Source organism: Chiloscyllium plagiosum, unplaced genomic scaffold (assembly GCF_037043375.1).
Source record: "Chiloscyllium plagiosum isolate Xiang-an unplaced genomic scaffold, Cpla_swu_hap1 HiC_scaffold_18, whole genome shotgun sequence".
Lineage (NCBI taxonomy): Eukaryota > Metazoa > Chordata > Chondrichthyes > Orectolobiformes > Hemiscylliidae > Chiloscyllium > Chiloscyllium plagiosum.
The window spans coordinates 9618922-9635438 of record NW_028270156.1 but is presented as its reverse complement, the minus strand read 5'-3'; the positions used below and the strand labels follow the sequence as shown (position 1 = coordinate 9635438).

The window sequence follows — 16517 nt, the reverse complement described above, 5'->3', positions numbered from 1 at the left end:
CAAGCTCTATCCACCTGAGTGGCAACTTTCAAAGATCTATGAACATAGACTGCAAGATCCCTCTGCTCCTCCACCTTACTAAGAACCCTACCGTTAACCCTGTATTCCGCATTCTTATTTGTCTTTCCAAAATGATCTGCCAGAGGAAGTAGTGGAGGCTGGTATGATTTCAATATTTACAAGGCCTCTGGATGAGTATGTGAATCGGAAGGGTTTAGAGGGATATGGGCCAAATACTGGCAAATGGACTAGGTTAATTTAGGTTTAGAGTTGAACTGAAGGGCATGTTTCCATGCTGTTTATCTCTATGACTTTCTGACTATATGGCAAACTAGCACATGTGATTGGTACCACATCTGCAAATGCTCACTCCCTCCATCTCTGCCAGGCAGAAGCCATTGCATGTAACACCTACAAGATGCACTACAAAATTCCACCAAGACATCAACAACATGTTTTAATCTCATGACCACTACCATCCAGAAGGACAAGAGCAGCAGATGCATAGGAACTCCACCACCTACAAATTGCCCTAAAACCCACTCACTATCCTGACGTGGAAATATACCATCATTCCTTCACTGTCACTGGGTCAAAATCCTGGAATTCCCTCCTTAAGGGCATTTTGGGTCTACCTATAGAACACAAACTGTAGAAATTCAAGATGGCAGCTCACCACCACCTTCTCAAGGGCAACTGGGAATGAGCAATAAATACTGCTCTAGCCAGCATAACCCATGTCGTATAAGTGAATTAATAAAGAAATCAGAATAATCGCTCATCAATAATTTCTACTCTCTGTAAAAGTGTTGAAATATTTTAAGTACTCACATGTCATGACCTGAACTGTGGTTATAAAAACATAAGGGCACTGGGATACATTTGACACAGTTTTAAGTGTAAAGTAGATACAGTGAGGGAAGCCTGGATATGGTCCAGACCTTGTTGCATTTGGGCATGGACTGATTCAGTATCTGAGGAATTGTGACTGATACTGAACATTGTGCAATTGTCAGCAAACATGATGTTTGGACAAATAAGGGCGGCACAGTGGCTCAATGGTTAGCACTGCTGCCTCACTGCCTCAGGGATCCGGGTTTGATCTCAGCTCTGTGGAGAGTTTGCACATTCTCCCTGTGTCTGCGCGGGTTTCCCTGGGTGCTCTAGTTTCCTCCCACAATCCAAAGATTAGCAGGTTAGGTGGATTGGCCATGGGAAATGTGGGGTTACAGGGATCGGGTGGGGGTATGGGTCTGGCTAGGATGCTCTTTGGTGGATCAGGTGCCGACACAGTGAGCTCAATGGCCTCTTTCTGCACTGTAGGAAATCTATGACATTTATAGATTCAGATCCTGTCAGAAGGAATGGGATAGAAGACTCCCATCTCAGTGTTTTAAGAATCCTGCATAAAGTTATTTTGTTATTAATGCATTAATGAGCTTATACTTCATCCTCTCATAACCCTAGCCACCCTTCACCTCATCAAAAAATATATTGAGAAAAAATCTTTTTTTTCCCAGGAAAATATCAATGCATATTTCTAAATTGGGTTTGAGAAGATACAGGAATTTAACAAATAAACTGCTATCAAGTAATATGGCCAAGCATCCAACAATATAGAAGGAGCTTTTCTGGTACATCGTTAGTGTCCCTAACTTTGAGCGAGAAGGCATAGGTTCAAGTCCCATCTTCTCCAGATGTGGGTCATAACACTTCAGAACAGGTTGATTTCAAAGATATTCGACAATCTAGACTCTAATAGCAATGAGAGGATTTTCTCAGCATTGCAATGTAGTGCAGATCAAAGCCAATAACGCAGACTGGAAGAACTCTAGAATTAAGAGTCTAATGATGACCATGAAACCATTGTCGATTGTTGGAAAAACTCATCTGGTTCATTAATGTCCTTCAGGAGAAGAAACTGCTGTCCTTAACTGGTCTGGCCTATATGTGACTTTAGACCAACAGCAATGTGGTTGACTCTTAACTGTCCTCTAGGCAATTAGGGATGGGCAATAAATGCTGGTCTAGCCAGAGATGGCCACGTCCTGTGAATGAATATTTTAAAAACTCAGTCGCTATATTGGCTTCTGGTAGTTCACCTTATCCCATGCTCAGGAAGTAGTTACCCTGTAGGTATAGGTAGCTACTTATCTCTCTCTCTAATGAAGAAGATGACTGTTCTTACACACCGTATTCACCTACACACTTCGCCTCCACCATCTACTGCGGATATTAATATGATATTTAAAAATCTGTCAAAGTTCACGTAACTTTTTATAGTAGGATGTTTTAACCATTCAGATTTGCAGCACCTTGCTTTTTAGTACCATACTTTATGACTCAGGTACTGAGGTTTTAGGCCTGAAGGATGGGGAAGAGATCAGCACACGTGGTTATGGATTTAATAAGCACAAGTCCAGGAAAAGTGAAAACGCTATTCGATCCCTTGCGACAGAAGGTGGTGAGAATCGAAGCATCAAACCTACAGCATTTTACAGTGTGTCAACTTAAGCTCCAACTTCAATTTGAAATCCCATACAGTATCCAATAAATCACAGGATCCTACAGCATGGTACTGGTAACCAGACTAGTGTGAAAATGAAGCGACGAATAACTAAACCTAATTTGTGCGTGATGAGGTGTATTTTATTGCCATGTAATTATTGTAGTGTGGCCTCCTTTCACTGGGAACACAAGTTATTGAGCAGCATGCTCAGTTAAGCAGTAAGCTGCTGTTCCCATTCTGCAAGAAGGCATTCCACAGATGACACAGCTTGAATTTTGTTAGTTTGCAGTCTTTTCACCCCTTGCCCTTACTGCAGTCTACATAGAATAAATATTGGGAAACTTCACTGTCAGAATGCAAACTGACCATTTGGATTTTTTTTTCACCTGGAAAGTGAAGAGTCACCATTATAACACTTCCCCAGGCTACAAAAAAAAATGCAGGAGTGTAACATTTTAATAGGGACAAAGAGGAAGTGGACTGTGAATCCATTGGGATTCCTTGCATCATTTATTGCTCTGTGTGTGATGGAGAGGGTAGAAAATAGGAAGTGAAGCCACAGAAATTGCAAACACAACACTGGCTGCTCTGCGCAAACAGGATTTACAGGGTACACTTATACAACAATCTGTTGTTAGTTATAACGGTTTAAGAATGTTGCCAAATTTATGAAAGTATCAGTACTCAGTGCATGGTTGTCTGAAACAGAATTGAAAAGCTAAAACGTCTTTACTAACTCCCATCAATTGAAGAGCTCTGTAAATTCCTCATGGGTCATTGCATTTTCCTGGAATATTAATTTGATCATGTAATCTGTAATCAGACACAGCTTTATTCCTCAGTGCCATTGCAGCTGAATTTGCAGTGAAATCATGTGAAACGTAAAAATACATAACACAGTTGGGTTAGGAATAAAATGAACTAAACTGTCAAACGAAAACATAGAATGCTTCTAATTAAGTTGAGTAGATTGAGTTCCAGGAAACCGACAGAGAAAATGCAGGAGGAACCCAGCAGGTCTGGCAAAATCTTTGGAGGAAGAAACAGCGTTAATGTTTCAAGTCTGGTATGACTCTTTTTCAGAATGTCTTCTGTTAAGGCTGCAGACTTGAGCATTGCTGGGAGAAGGTGCATTTTTCATCTTGCACTCATCAGGACAATTTGCAAGAATACCAATTTAAGGGCAAAACGATAATCTATTCTGCATGAGAGATTGGCAAGTCACCTTTGATTGACAGTTAGCTTCTAGGCTTTTGTTTCAAGTTTAATCCAGACAGGTTGATTCTGATTAGTTAGGACATTGTCCTGAGACTTTAACCAGACAATGGCTGTCATCAGTTTTGTTGAGTTGAAATAACCACAACGTGTGTAACTCTTCTTTCTATCTGCAGGAGCCTGTACATTATTATATGTGGCTTTCAGCAGATGAAAATGCACCATGCTGCGAGCCTGACTAACAATCTAAAATAATAGATATTTTACAAATGCTACACTGGCACTGGGAACTTGGGGTTTGACTCTGCAGGTATGCTTCATGACCTTGTTTTCTGGCCACTGTATATTTCTTGTCTGAGAGTTTCTTTAACAATTGCACTGTCCTTGGAGTCAGTTGAAACCCAACTTCTTCAGAACTGTCATGTCTGTTGCACTGCATTCAAGTTGACATTGCTTTCAGCGGCAGACCTAGGAAGTGAATAATGCATTAAAAATATTTCAGTTCTTCTCCACTGGAGTCCCATTGAATCAGGAGCTCGACACATTAGGCAGTCTATAAACGAGTTTGAATTATACTTCAGTGAAGAAATTTTTCAATTGTCACAATGTAGAAAAGAGTTATGTTTCATAACAAGACTTTAAAATGTAAAAGCCTTGGGATAATGGTAAGTCTGGTCAAACTTTCACAGCATCTCAGTTACAGTGTGGAGGATTTACAATATACAGGGAGTATTTAAGCCTCAAAGAGAAGGTACAACAAAATTATCACAAGAACACTGCTTGTATGAGTGTTTTTTAAAATAATGTACTATTTCACAGCGTGTAGCCATTGCTCTCAAGTGCAATTAGGAATGGGCAATAAATTTTGGCTCTATTAATGATACCCACATGCCATGAATGAAGAAAGAAGGAAAACAATATGTTTCTGACCCCTTCATGCCACTCTTACACACAGGCAGGAGGATCTGCGCAAATATTGTTTATGAATGTAAGGGCAACCATCATGGTGCAAGGAAAACCAGTGCAAGGAAAACTGGCTCAAAAACAGAAGTTACTGGAAAAATTCAGCTGGTCTTGCAGCATCTGTGGAGAGAAATCAGAGTTAACATTAGGGTTGAGTTACCCTTTTTCAGAACTGGCTGCTGGTTTTCTCAATAGGCCTGATGGAGAGTTTAGTACACCTCTTCGACAGTATCCTTCACCATTATTGTCTGTCATGTTCCTCAGAATCCGGAGCCCCAGACAGGAATAGCATTAGAACCAAAGGTAACACTGAATGAGTAGCATCTTCAAAGGAGCAGGGTGAGCATGAAGTGCTAAATAACTACCAGCTCGTGAAGGTAGCAAAAGGCTAAACAACTATCAGCCAGCTCCGAGTCAGATGTGCAGTGAGGAAACTCATGACTCTCCGATTGTCAGGTGCTCCACAAGAGGACAAGTGCAAAGGGACTACAGAGCCAAAGCATTATATCTCAGAGTAGCATGGCTGACCACTCATAAGATGGCCTCACTGACTGTACCTGTCAGCTCTGCATGCCTTTTCTCAAAACAGTGATACAGAACTGTGTTTTCCCAACAATGCTTTTCTCCACTCATATTGTTTATGCTGTCTGCCCCTCTCTGTGTATCTGCTTTTATGTGGGGTGTTCGTTAAAAGGAATACAGTTTAAGTTGTATCATATAGGATTTTCTTTCTTTCCTGCTAGTGGTTAAGAAAATCAGTTTGGTGACAATAAATCATCATTTTCACGTTGCTGACAGAAGCCTGGTGTGTATTTATGGAGTCATAGAGATGTTCAGCACAGAAACTGACTCTTTGGTCCAATAATTTGGGGGTGCCGATGTTGGACTGGGGTGGACAAAGTTAAAATTCACACAACACCAGGTTGTAGTCCAAAAAAATCCTTTGGTCCAACTCATCCATGCAGCTTTATTTTTATCCTGTATCAGACAGTCAAGTAAATTGAATTTCTTTTGATAGATATTCTAAATGTTCACATTTGTGGTACCTCTGATAACATTAGGGTTTGATATTGGCACACTGTCTCAAGTGAGCCGTCAAAAGGTTATACCCAGACATACAACCTTAGCTAAAGGTCATGTTGATATAGGACAGTCAGTAACAATGCAACAACCTTATTGCTTCAGCCTGGAGGAACAAGCTCTGCTAAAAACAGAAATTCAACACATGCTAGAAAATCACTTGAATGGTGTTCTCCAGTGGGTATTAGAACCTAAACCACATTGGTTGATTAGACTCCTAAACCGGGGGAACATCCTTTTATATCTACCCTGTGAAGTCTCTAATGAATCTGATATCTATCAATGACATTATCTCTCATTCTTTTGAGCTCCAGGGAATAATGGCCAATATACTCAGCCTATCATCTTTGGACAAACCTGTCATCCTAGGAACCATTCTGATGAACCTTCCCTGTACCACCTCTGAGGAAAGTACCTCTTTTCTTGGTCAAAGAGACCAATGCAGTGCGTAGTACTCCAAGTGTGGGCTTAGAAAAACCCTATACAATTGCAGTAAGATGTCTGTATTCCTGTACTCCAATCCCCTTGAAATGAAGACAAACATATCAAATACCTTGTGTCATGATATGTTGCCTTAAGAGGAATTTGTTCTGTCCTGATTCTCTCGAAGAGGGATGTTATCAACCTCATGCCTGGGTGTCTGATCCATGGCAAGCAGAGTAAATAGCTTTGGGTTTTTATTCATAGAAAAAAAGAAGCATATGTGGGTGGAATCAAGCTCACACAGACCCAGAGTTTTAGTTTTGTTTTCAGGGGTTGAAGTTGGGATGTTTGGAGTTGAAGCTGCTAGATAAAGCTCTCTCTCTACTGCTGCAAACAGCTAGAGATCTCTTTTGGCTGCTCAATTCATTCTGTCGATGTTCCTTCTCCTGGACTGGAGGAAATCTGTTTTGCTGAATTTGCCTTTGCCAAGGATATGTTTATTAATGCTGCCATATTGGAACAGTTGGTAAGTAGTAGTTAAATAATAAGTTGTTTAAAGCCTAGTAGTGTGACCAATTGAATCACATCGGGAACACTGCACCTTACACTTGCCTTTAAATACGATAAAAGTTATGGTTGAGGTTATTTCCTTTATATATTTTGAGGGGGTTTGGTCTAATCTGTAGCACTTCCCATTATTTCACCTCCATGTTAGCTTTCTGTGTGGATAAATTAAGTCCCTCTGTACATTATCGTTAGAGGTTTCAAGCTTTTTAAAATTATTCTGCTCTTCTATTCTTACTCCCAAAGAGAATAACCTCACACTTTCCCACATTATACTTCATTTGCTTGTTACTTCCTCCGTAACCTGTCCAGATCAGATTGTAACCTCTTTTCATAACCTTCTCATAGCTTCCATTGGTCCCGATTTGTGTATTGTCAACAAACTTGTTATATTACTCTGTGTTCCTTTGTTTAAAAATTAAAACCACCACCAAATTAACAAAGCACTGAATTAACACATAAAGAACACCTCCCACCAAAATCACAAACAAAAGGGGGAAATGCCAAAGAAAGGATTAAATGACAATTGTGTTGCAGAGGGGCAACGATGCACTTCATTTCCAAAGGTGCCCTACCTCTCTCTCTAAAGCCTTCAAGGCTACTGATGGACTCTACATTCACGTTGTCCAAGGACATGTAGACACTGATGTAACTGAGGAAGAGAGGGAGTAGTCAGGAATTATGACACCTTCGATGGCCTACAGTCTGGACCATTTGAGGACTACTATAGACACAGGAGCAGATCCATGAAGAGGTCCTATGTCTCGCTGTCCAAAGAACAGGAATGTGAGGTTGAAGTGGCAGCAAGAAGAATGGTAAAGAGTTTTTGAATAACTAAAGCAGTGTTTGCACTCTGTTGCAAAAGGTGAAAGTATGGTTCACGGACTCTACAGCGCTGCAGAATTGATAGTTGGGCTGGGAGTCTTGTTATCACTTGGATCTGTGATTGTATGGTTTGACCATATGCTACATCCTCTACTCCAGGTCCCTGATAGAAAAGGTGAGGACACTCACATAGAAAGCCCTCCATTGGGGACTTGCAATGTTAGAATGGATTGCCCAGGTGTTTCCGGAACAGTGGATAAGGAAAGAAAGTGGATGGTGTACAGCAGCACCCTATACACAAAACCCCTCTGTGCCATTATAGGAAGGGCATAGAGGCAATTTCTGAGAGACAGCTCAGGCTTTGGGATATGGAGTTGCTGAGGGAGTTTCTGGGACCTGGGCCAATGTGAAAATCCATCCTGGGGCGATATGCACAGATCGGAGACGACCGCACATCTGAAATTCCTCTAACTGGTGAATTGCATCAGGTCTGAGTGCCACTGTATTTGGGGGATAGTTAGCACCAGCCACAAACTGGACATCTACTTGTCTCGGCCTCTCCTGTGGTAACATTCATCCCATTTTCCTGTCAGTCTTGTTGCCACGACACTCCCCTCTGCCAGTCACTGATGTGTTGATGGAAGTAGCCCAATGATAGCCATTCCTCCTGACAGGTGGATTGTCTCTGTTTCTTTACTTAAATCATTGGTACAGATTATAAATTACTAAGGACCCAGCACTCATTCTGTGGCATACCACTGTTCACAGCCTGCCAACTTGCAAATGTCCATTGTATCCCTGCCCCCTACTTTCTGTCCATTGCCTAATTCTCTTTCCATAACAATATTTAACCCCCAATCTCACAAGACCTTACCTTCCCATTAAAATTTTAATGTATGATCGAATGCCTACTGGAAATTCAAGTAAACGACAGTTACTGGTTTGCCTTTATCTACACTATCCGCAAAAAGCTCAAACAAATTTGTCAAATACAATTTCTCTTCCATAACACCATATTGACTTTTCTGATGTTTTCTCAGTGCATTATTTGGGCCTCTTTACAAACAGATTCTAACATTTTCCCAATGACTGATAGCTACACCTAGACTGAAGCTTCCTGTTTTCATTCCCTCTCCTTTCCTGAATAACAGATCTATATTTCAACCTTATAATTCAATGGGGTCATTCTAGAATCAAGGGAATGTTGTAGAGTCATAACCAGCACATCCACTACCACTGCAGCCACCCTTTGAAAATCACAAGGTGATTAAGGAAGTTAAGAATGGGCAATTAACGCTGGGCTTGCCAGGGAGGCCCAAATCCTGTAAAGGAATAGAAGCATTTTAACTAATTACTAAAATTTTCTATTGGTCTGCGTTGTTTGAAGAAAAAGAATTACTCAGAAAGGTCATAGAGTCATAGTCATAGAGTTGTACAGCACAGAAACAGACCCCTCAGTCCAACTCGTCCATGCCGCCCAGATGTCCTAAATTAATCTAGTCCCATTTGCCAGCATTTGGCCCATACCCGTCTAAACCCTTCCTATTCATATACCCATCCAGATGCCTTTTAAATGCTGTAATGTACCAGCCTCCACTTTCTCTGGCAGCTTATTCTATACACGCACCACCCTCTGCATGAAAAAGTTAATCCTTAAGTCCCTTTTAAATCCTTCCTCTCTCAACTTAAATCTATGCCCTCTTGTTTTGCACTCTCCTATCTTGGGAAAGAGACATTGGCTATTCACCCTATCCATGCCGCTTGTGATTTTATAAACCTCTATAAGGTCACCCCCTCAGCCTCTGACACTCCAGGGAAAACAGCCCCAGCCTATTCAGCCTCTCCTTGTAACTCAAACCCTGCAACTCTGGCAACACATTTGTCAATCTTTTCTGAACTCTTTCTAGTTTAACAACATCTTTTCGATAGCAGGGAGATCAGAATTGAATGTAATATCATATAAGTGGCCTCACCAATATCCTGTACAGCTGCAACATGACCTGTCAACTCCTATACTCAATGCACTGACCAATGAATACAAATATCAATAATTCAAACATTGCACGCTTGCTACCTTCTCTGCTATATGTATTGTGTGAAAATGTATGAAAGGTGGCACATTGGCAGTGATCATTCCATCTTGCTAGAACATCCATGCCAATACATTCCCATGATTTCCTTTTGCAATCGGAAAAATATTTAGATAACACTGGGGGTCATTCAACAAAATAGAAGAATGTGGCTGCAGGATCAGTTGTTAATTTTATATCTAAGATGGATAAATCTTTGTTAAGTGATCATATTCAGGGAGGAGGCCAAAGGCAGGAATATGGAGTTAAGTCAGAGATAGTCATGATCTCATTGAATGGTGGAACAGGCTCAAGGAGTTGAATGGCCTACTCTTGCTATTATGCTCCCATGTTAGGGCAGCACAGTGGCCCAGTGGTAAGCACTGCTGCCTCATAGTACCAAGGACTTGAGTTCAATTCCAGCCTCGGGTGACTGCCTGTGTGGAGTTTGTTTGTTCTCCCTGTGTTTGTGTGGGTTTCTGCTGGATACTCTGGTTTCCTCCCATGCTCCAAAGATGTGCAGGTTCAGTGGATAGGGCATGGTAAATTGCCCCAGAGTATCCAAGGATGTACAAGCTAAGTGTATGTTTATTGTGGGGTCACAGGAATGGGATGGATCTAGTTGGGATGCTTTTCAGAAGGTCAGTGTGGATTCAATGGGCTGAATGGCCTCTTTCTGCACTGTAGGAATTCTTTGTTTATAATATTTGCCCATTACAAGCTGTACATCATTCTGAATAACTCTGAATAACTGAATAATTTTGACTACTCTCTGCTGATTTGAAAGGCTTCATTCTGTAATGGTGTATGTTTTTAAACAAGCATATGCCATCACAGAGCTCTTCATTACCAAGTCTTCAAATCTTGGCTGTACCCTAAATTTTGTTAGTGTCTGCTCAGAGAATTGGCAGATTAGTTGCCAGCATCAGCACTTCCTGTTTTCATTTTGATTGGGTGCTTACAGATGTCTGGATCATAGCTCTCGGCATCATGGGATCAAAATTTTTTTAAAAAACCTTGTACAGACATCCAAACAACAAGCACTGTGAGGCTGCAAATTCTGGGATCAATTTAAATGCCATATGCTCTTATAGGCTTCCTTTCAGTGCAACTGTTCATGATTCAACATAAATTCAAGAAATTAAAGTTTCAGTCAGTGAATTAGCACACAAATGTTTGGATCAACACTGAATCAAACAAAGATGGAGTACAGGGAGGGGTGTGTGTCAAAGTCAATTGAACATCAACTAGGATTTACATTTCCAGTTTATCAGTATGACATGGAGTTTATTTTTTTAAAAATTACATTCACCTTACACTGATCTGCTAGCAATAAATTGGCTTACTGCTTTCGCATACTTGAATCTTATACAGCAATATAATAATTATTGAATAGGAAATGTACATAGTGTATCAGTTGAAGAGTCTTTTATTTCAATGTAGTAACTTGGGTTTGGCCCTATGCTGAAGACCCAGCTGAAGGCAATGCTTTATCGGAAGTTTGTTCTTACACTGAAACTTGTTCTCATGAACCATGTATCAAAATTATGTGGATAAATCAAAGCTTATTGGTAATTGTCCATAAGACAATAAGACATATGAAATAACTCCACAAAGGCTGATATCCCATCACCAAGTCATCCTTTATTTATGTGTACATTGTACTTGACACTGGTCAGGCTTCCTCAGAGCCAGCTGTCAGAGTGAACAGAACCTCTGACACTCCTATTTATATCTGTCAGCCAGGGCTCCTTGATTGGACCAGATTAACAGCCCCTATCAAGGAACTCATATTCTATGAGATATACCTGGCTGACCTCATTATAATCACTGCAACATAGGAGCTAAAATAGGCCATTCAGCCCATCATGTCTCCTCCACCATTCAATGAGACCATGGTTGATCTGTTCAATCTTAACTCCAATTTCCTGCCTTTTCCCCATAACACTTGATTGTCTCGCTGATTCAAAATCTGTCTATTTCAACTTTGAATATACATAACAACCCAGCCTCTTACTCCATGCAAACAATGTAGTTAGAACACAACTAATTGACAAATAAATAATCACAGTTAACCAACCAATTATCTTGTGGTGCTGCAATAATATCCCTCCCTCTGATTTACAATAGTCCATATTTAAGTCCTACCTCAGAATATGATGCCCATAGGCATGTTGTAAAATGCCCAAACAGGTTGCTTGCTGCATCAATCATTTTTAAACATTATGTGAATTAGTTCAGTCAATTATGAATTTAAAACAAATTTGCCTCAACTTAATTTCCACTGAATTCCCGGTTTACAGAAATAAAGCCAACAAATTATGTACTGCTATCTGTTTGCAGTTAGTTCTATAGAAATACAGACCTCTATTTTCAGCCAGCTTTCTTAACATTTATTTATCATCAATGCTTTGTCTATTGGGAAAATTCCATGTGACTAAGGATCGGATAGTTCATTCTGGATTAGTGGTGCTGGAAGAGCACAGCAGTTCAAGCAGCATCCATGGAGCTTCGAAATCGACGTTTCGGGCAAAGGGCTTTTGCCTGAAACGTCGATTTCGAAGCTCCTTGGATGCTGCCTGAACTGCTGTGCTCTTCCAGCACCACTAATCCAGAATCTGGTTTCCAGCATCTGCAGTCATTGTTTTTACCATCGGATAGTTCATACTGTCCTATAAAACCATGATGTGGAGGTGCCAGTGTTGGATTGGGGTGGACAAGGTCAGAAGTCACACAACACCAAATAATGGTCCAACAGGTTTATTTGAAATCACAAGCTTTTGGAGTACTGCTCCTTCATCAGGTGATGAAGGGGCAGCACTCCAAAAGCTTGTGATTTCAAATAAACACGTTGGACTATAACCTGTTGTCATGTGACCACTGCCTATAAAGCCACATGGCCGAAAAGGAGAAATAGTGGGCGGATGATAACCAAATTAATAAACAGCATGAAGTGATCAGTAAAATTTGAATACTATAATACACTTAAAGAAAACTTTTCCCAAAGTTTTAGAACAAACATGATGAGCACAGGTGGGCTATTTTCAAGCAAAATACTGCGAATGCTGTAAATCTGAAACAAACTCAGAGAACACTGGAGAAACTCAGCAGGTCTGGCAACATCTATGGAGAAATAAAATATTTCAAGTCTGGTATGACTCATCTTCAGAACGGTATCAGTGATGTCCAGTACAAAATAAACTATTAATCCTTTTACATTTGCAGTTTTTGAAGATGAATTTGATTGGCATTGGTTGGTGTTCTGATTCCTATGATCAAGGTCTTGGTGTCAATCCTCAGTGTAGTTTGTGACTCAAATCAACTCTACATTGAAACCAAAGTAAAATGCTCAGGATGCTGGAGATCTGGAATAAAAACAGAAAACATTGGATAAACTCCTCAGCCTCCATGAGAGAGAAACTGAGTTAGCATTAAAAGTCCAATAGGATTATTCTTCAGAACTGATGAGAGAGGAGGACAAATGACAAATGGTACTATTCCCTTTACCTCTTTCTCTATTACTCGTTTGATCTCTAATCTCCCTCACCTTTTGTCCTTTCCTTGACCTCTGTTTCTGTCTTTTCTTCTATTTTGCAACAATATAAAACCAATCACATGTATAGCCCTCTTTAGTAACTAGAGACATGGCTCATTCTGGAGCACGTCTTCAGTACAATTGCCAGAACGTTGTCAGGGCCAATAGCATTTGCAGCATCCAGTAACTTCAACTGCTTCTGGAGATCTTAAAGACTGGCATCTGTGCAAGGAAGTGTTCCATTTCTTTCTTCATTTATCATTATCCAGTATTTAGTTCTTTCTTTGGTGAAGCAGAAGGAGGCATTTGGTTAGTAACTGTTTAATTAATCTACTCATAATAAGTAGTTTGTAAATTATGACATGGCAGGTCAGCTCAGCCAAGTGGAACCAACAGCCAAAGGCATATGCCAAAGCATGGGCATACCATGTGTCCTAAGTAAACACATTACAGGAAATTTCATTGTCTACACAAGCTTGAGGTTTGGGCTTTTGAACTTGAGCAGGGGTTGGAGTCACTGTAGTGCTTTGAAGTAGCACAGAGCTACATGAATAGCATGTTTCAGAAGGCGACTACACTGCAGATTAATATCCAAGGACATTTGTCATTTGGGAGGGATAGGCTAAAAAGAATACAAAGTGGAGTAGTGCTCTTTATTGGGAACAAAGTAAGTATATATTAATAGGAAGGAACGTGAGATTAAAGGATCAAGGTATAGAATATGTTTGTGTGGACCGAAGAAAAAATACAAACAGAACAAAATATTGGTAAAAATTCGTTATCAGCCACCAAAGAGTAGTGCTAATATTTGGGCATTGTTTTATGATCACACTTGTTGTTATTCCTGGAAAAGTCAAATCCCAGACTGAACAATGGTTTGGTAGATGATATTTTCTTTTGTGGGCTTTTGAGGAAGTGGTGTTTAACAATAAAACAGATGCGTATTGTGCAAAAGAAATGAAGAAAAATTAGAATAAACCAAACTATTTACATACAATATGAGTTTAGAGATTTTGAAACACTCTAAAATATATCACATTAATCCCAACAGGAAACTATTATGGTACTCAAACAGCATAGAGATTGCCCTTCCCTAGCCCACACAGGGTTTGATTTCACTCTGACTACAAATCACTGGCATGTAAATCTAAAGAATCTCCCTTGATTGTTCCCACAACTGATTCTTGAACCAAGCACTTCTGGTCTGGATTTTCAAATTATACTCCTTCGACTAAGGTAACCTATTTTCAACTGTGTTCTTCATTCATCATGGACAACTGCTTTACACCTTCAGATTCAGACAAAATTCCGAAGAACTGTCCAACTGTAACTAAAAAAACTTTTCTTCCCAAGCTATTTTTCGCTGAGCTCTAAAAACTTCTGAATCTTCTGTTTGGAAGATTAACACACCACTTTATTTACATTATTTACTCATTGATTCTCCCAATGTAAACTAAATCCAAAATCCCGCACAGATTTATTTTAAAAAAGACATCATCATGGCTACAGAAATAGTTACAAGTTCATCATTAAATCTCTTTAAATACACAGAAATCCCATATGTCAGTAGTTAAAATTCAAAATGTAATCCCAATCCAAATTCTCAGGGTGACAGGTTGTTACTTGTAAGGTATAACAAGGATCAGTGCTAGGGTCAAAATTTCAGATGGCACAAAACTGGATGGAGAAATGGTTTGTGTGGAACGTGCAGGTAGTCTTCAAACAGATTTGGTCAGGCTAAGTGAATAGCATGTTTGGCACGAAATGTCTGTAAATGAATGTGAAATTATTCACTTTGGTAGGATGTGAAAATGTTTGCATTCAAAGGGACTTGGGTGCCCTTGTTCCTGAGTCATTGAAAGCGGCATGCCGTGCAGTGATCAGTCTGGAAGGCAAATGGTATGTTGGCTATCTCCACAAAGCAATTCAATTGCAAGGGTTTAAAGATGGTGGGCGGTACGGTGGCACAGTGGTTAGCACTGCTGCCTCACAGCGCCAGAGACCCGGGTTCAATTCCCGCCTCAGACGACTGTCTGTGTGGAGTTTGCACGTTCTCCCCGTGTCTGCGTGGATTTCCTCCGGGTGCTCCGGTTTCCTACCACAGTCCAAAGATGTGCAGGTCAGGTGAATTGGCCATGCTAAATTGCCCGTAGTGTTAGGTAAGGGGTACATGTAGGGGTATGGGTGGGTTGCGCTTCGGCGGGGCTGTGTGGACTTGTTGGGCCAAAGAGCCTGTTTCCACACTGTAAGTAATCTAAAAAAAAGATGTCTTACTGTAACTGCTTATAGTTTTGATGAAAACACAATCATAGTATTATGTATAGATTCTGGTTTCCATTAGGAAGGAAGGAAATTCTTGTCATAGACGTTGTGCTACTGGAGGTTCAACAGATTAACCACTGGGATTAGATTAGATTCAAGACCGTGTGGAAACAGGCCCTTCGACCCAACAAGTCCACACTGAGCCTCCGAAGAGCAACCCACCCAGACCCATTCCTCTACATTCATCCCTGACTAATGCACCTAGCACTACGGGCAACTCTCATGGGCAATTCACCTAACCTGCACCCGGAGGAAACCCACACAGACACGGGAAGAATGTGCAAACTCCACACAGACAGTTGCCCGAGGCGGAGAATTGAACCTGGGTCCCTGGTGCTGTGAGGCAGCAGTGCTAAACACTGAGCCACCGTGCCTCCCCAAATGGTGGGATTGTGTTATGAGGAGACATTTGAGGCAACTGGGTCTGTATTAAGAACAGTTTTGAAGAATGTGAGGTGATCACGTTGAAGCTTACAAACCTTTTATGGGGTGTGACACAATGGATGCATAAAGAATATTTCCCCTAACTGGTGACTCTAGAATCATGGGATATAATCACAAGATGAGAGTCAGGTTTTTTTAAAACTGAGATGACGATGAATTTCTTCAGTCAATGGACTGTGAATCTTTGGAATTTTATAACCACAAAAGACTGTAGCAAACTTAACCATGAAAACTCAAGGAAAGATTGATAAGTTTCTAGTGACTAGTGACATTCAGGGATATAGAGAAAATGGTGGGATAGAGATGTTGAGGTCAATGACCAGATATTGAATGGCAGAACAGACTTGATGAGTTGAATGGCATACTTTTGTTCCTATATTCCTCGAACCTCTTTGCACTCATTTTCAGAACAGAAGAAAGTGATTGTCATTAGACAAGTTATAATTGCTAACTTCTTTTCACCACAACTTCTGTTGTTTATTGATGCTGCTTTTGTTAAAAAAGTCTACCCTTGCTCCTTTGCAATTCCCAAAAATCCCAAACCAGACAAATGCCCTGCCCACCTTTA

The 16517-nt window shown here is 40.5% G+C and overlaps 1 long non-coding RNA gene across 1 annotated transcript in view; it reads right to left on the bottom strand.

Moving 5' to 3' along the window:
* Nucleotides 1-12539: 12539 nt before the first annotated feature.
* The window catches only part of LOC148146851 (uncharacterized), a 47032-nt gene continuing 43054 nt past the window's right edge, over nt 12540-16517 (bottom strand). The window contains exon 3 of the long non-coding RNA XR_015760011.1: nt 12540-13013. This is a non-coding gene — a long non-coding RNA (uncharacterized LOC148146851). The remainder of the gene's footprint in view (nt 13014-16517) is intronic.